This window comes from Condylura cristata, unplaced genomic scaffold (assembly GCF_000260355.1).
Source record: "Condylura cristata isolate star-nosed mole 26May11 unplaced genomic scaffold, ConCri1.0 scaffold00028, whole genome shotgun sequence".
NCBI classification, from domain to species: Eukaryota; Metazoa; Chordata; class Mammalia; order Eulipotyphla; family Talpidae; genus Condylura; species Condylura cristata.
In genome coordinates this window covers 5,654,822-5,658,834 of record NW_004567129.1, presented here as the reverse complement: position 1 = coordinate 5,658,834, position 4,013 = coordinate 5,654,822, and positions in this window count along the sequence as shown.

The following is a 4,013-nucleotide window of genomic DNA, read 5'->3' as shown; positions in this document are numbered from 1 at the left end:
CACAGACAGGGAGCATAGGGCTTATTCTATATGCTAACTTAAAATGACTGGTAGTGATTACCTGGAATAAGACATTGAAGATTCTGGCAACATCTGGACTCAGTGGGAATGACAGCCATGATTGATTAACAATGTTGGCTAAAGTAGTATGTGTCAAGGTGGGAGCTTAGCAGTAAAATGTTCTTAATTTTTTTTTTCTAATCTAGTCTTTGTTTCCCTATATTGCTCCACAAGGTTGGCTTGTGATTATAGTTTTTAGAAACCATGTTTACATATTTCAGAAGCAAGTGTGTTGCAGAAAATAAAAAGGCCATTTAAGAATGGGCTTCTTTTCTCTCTGACTCCTATCAGCCTCCTTCAGGAGTCCTTAGAGCAAGGGTTACAAGTCTCTGGCTTCCCCTTGGTTGAGCTCAGGCAGTATTCAACAACCAAAAATCCAGTGGGCTGCTCCACTGTTCATGCCATTCACTTGAGGCTCTTGGTCTGGAGATGGAAGATGCATCTGGAGTATCTCAGAGTTATGTTCAACTTCAAAAGAAGCACCTGAAGCTCATCTTTCCTGTCCATAGGCATCTTTCCCACTGAAGGAAAGTTTCCCTGCACTTTTGCAATTCTGGGTCAGCCAAATGAACAATATTTTAATTTTAAAATCTTAGCCAATTATCAAAAGGATGGCTCTCTTCTGGATATCAGAAGCACCATCTTTATAACAGACTTTTCTTCCCTCCTTTGTGCTTATCTTTGGAGACTAGCCGAGCCCAGCTGCTTTGTCAATGCCATCTCCCCAGGCATACTAATAATGATTTCTTTTTCCAGAGCAAGTTTTCATTATTTTGAGTTTTTGTCTATTTGTCAGATGTCCAACTAATTTCTCTTTGTTTCTGAAACAAAGGGTATTTCTAGGAAAATGGAATTGCAGTGATACATTTATGTTGCTTCTGAATTCTTCCTTCTTCCTCCCTTTCTTTACAGTAAATGAAAAGTCATTTTGTCAAACATAAGTTGAAAAATCTCTGGACACAGTCAGATAATTTTGCATTTCTAGACTCAGTGAACCACATGACAAAAGTTAATTAAACTGCTGGTAGATCAGGAAAACTGCCACATTTCTCATAATAATCATATCTACCTTAGACACCTACCTCAATGTTGCTTCTTGTTGTGTACTAAATATACTATTTGGTATATAGAGAATACCAAAAACTACTGTTTTCTTAAATTGTCATTAAAGGTATTAAATTGTTGTTTCTCTTTCCCCCCAAATCTCAGTCTGAAAAATTTTCTGCATATAATAACATAATATATATGGTATGATAGTCTCGCTATCTAAAGAGAGAGGTATGTCTTAACCTACCATTCTGCTCTTGCATGGGTCCAGACATTGTTATTTTGAAGTTCTCCAGATGATTCAAGTATGCAGTCAGTTAGAGGAACCCTAGTATAATAGCCACATTGCAACAGTGAGGAAAGGCTTCATTTTGCTACAGTAACAGATAAGTCTCCTTAACCTAGTACAAAGAGCCTAAGCCAATGTCACCTCTATTGTTAGCAAACTTGGAGACTCTTAGTTGATAACAGAACTTGTCTCAAGTACACTGAAGATTCCCATCCTGGAAAACCAGTTCACAGATAACAGGACTTTATTATGTGGGTCTCCAGCCCAACACATAATCCAGCGTTTTAGTGTTTTCTATTGGGTCATGTAACACAGGTCATGACACTGTAGGACTGTACAGACACTAAGATATTTACTTGAATTGAAGTATCACATCATTAGCTAAGAGCCTTTTTTGGGGAACTTGAATAAAACTTAATAATGCCTCCATTCTCACTTGCAAAGTGCACAACAGTGACTGTGGAAAAATCTTGGAGATGAGAAACACATAGAAAGGGTACAGTTGGTTAAACTTTTTATTTTAGAAATCTTGAGATGCCCTTAATTGTCCTATATGTTCTATGATAAAGTCTTGGAGTTGTGTGGATGAAAAATGGTCAAATTTCACATTCTCTCCCATGTGAGCACGTGACTATCTGAATTTTGAATAAGAATAAGAGAGTAGTCACCCTTTCCATACCATGGTTTCCAGTGTTTTTCGAATCACCCTGGAGTCTTCAGATGCTATCTCTAAGTATCCTGATGCAACTAATCAAGAGTTGGATTGAACATATCGTTAACAAGTTCCCCATGTGATGTGTGGTGATATCTCAAATGCCTATGTACCACCACAAATTACCATAGAGTTGGTACTTTAAATTGTAGAAAAGTATTTTTCATACTGCTGGAGGCTATAAGCTTCCAGAATGTTCTGTTTCTAGTGAGGGCTCTCTTCCTGGGTGCAGATATCCATCTTCTTACTGTGTCCTCACACGGCCTCTCCTTGGTGCATGTGAATGGAGCAAGAAGACTCTTAAGAAGTGCACTCTTAAGAAGTGCACTAATTTCATCAAACTAGGGCCTGCCTTCATGATCTAACCAACCCTCAAAGGGCCCATCTCCAAATACAGACACAATGAGGGTTTGGAATTTCACATATAACTTTGGTAGAGGGGGGCACAAACATTCAGTCAGTGGTTGGTGGAACCAAACTTTGGATCACTGCTGGGTGCCATGGAGATAACCTGGGAGACAAAGAATAGGGAACCAGGCTTTCCTGTTCTCAATTCAGATGACCAGCCTAAGGCAGGAAAGGCTTGTTCTTCCAGTCATCAGCTCACCCTGAAAATATTGAGATCACAGTTATTTGAACCCTGCCTGTCATGGCAATATACCACACAGTCATCACCTGTTCTTTGGCTAAGGTGTCTTTCTCTGAAAACTTGAGTGTAAATTAGGAAAGGATATTGATCAATCATTTGGTCCAGCAACCTGATTTTATAGAGCACACTTAGGTTCAGAAAAGAATGTTGCTCAGCTGCACAGGAATTCAGAGGCAGCAGAAGGAGGCACTGAGCAGTTGTTGACAATAGGGACTTCTAGGTGAAGGGGTGAGGAGGTGCTCCCTAGCTTCTTTAAGGATAGTAGAAAGGGTTATTTTCATGAGTTTTCCCCCTGCTTTTTCACAGATGCTTAAGTGAAAATGGGTTTAACTTGTAGCAGAAGTGATGTTTGGCACACAGTCCTAGAGCCAGGTGCTGGGCTTCAAGCCTTGCTTTTCCACAACTACCAGAGTAACCCTGAGCAAATAAATAATTTAATCTTTCTGTATCTACTTGTAAAATTGGAGATCATGATTGCACCTACTTCATTTTTTGGTGGAAACTAAGTGACCTAATGCATGATACATGCTTAGGAAAGTATTTAACACATAACTCCCATTCATTAAATTCTGTTACTACTGTTATTCTAATAACATTTCCAGGCCTAGCATGATTAAAGGAAACAATAAGGTTGTAGGGGCTATTTCACAATCTTTGCCTAAAGACAAACTTTAAGAATCTAGCCATCACCTATCTTGGGTGATGATATTATTTTTCTTTGGTTGATTATAGTATTCAGTTATTCTAATTGAAGTTCAGAAGTTTCTCACCCCTCATCCACCAATCACATAAAAAAAAATCTGAACACTAATGCAACATTGAAACTCACTGATGCTTATGAAAAAAAAAAAATCTCAGACAAGTTTTTCTAGCATTCCACATTGACCCCAGGCAACTTCCCTGAAGGGTACATCAATGATAGAGGTGCAGAGGTCAAACCAAATAGATCTGAGATCTGAAATCAGACCCCTGGTACAAGACCTCTGAGCATATGCATCTCTAACAACCTCCAAGGTAAATGTATGTCTAGGAAGCAACAGCTGCCACACCATTGTTACTTGTTACTGTTTGTGCTCCAAGCTTAGTGCTAGATGGTGTTTGTAAATAAGAAAGGGGCATGCAGGGTCCATCATAAAGGAGATGTGTGTCTCTGGGTATTTTGACCAAAGAGATAGCCATCCTTTTTGTACATTTTTTCCCCCCCATCTCGATTGTAATCCCCGCGGGTTTCCCATCACCAAATCACCTGTGTGCCA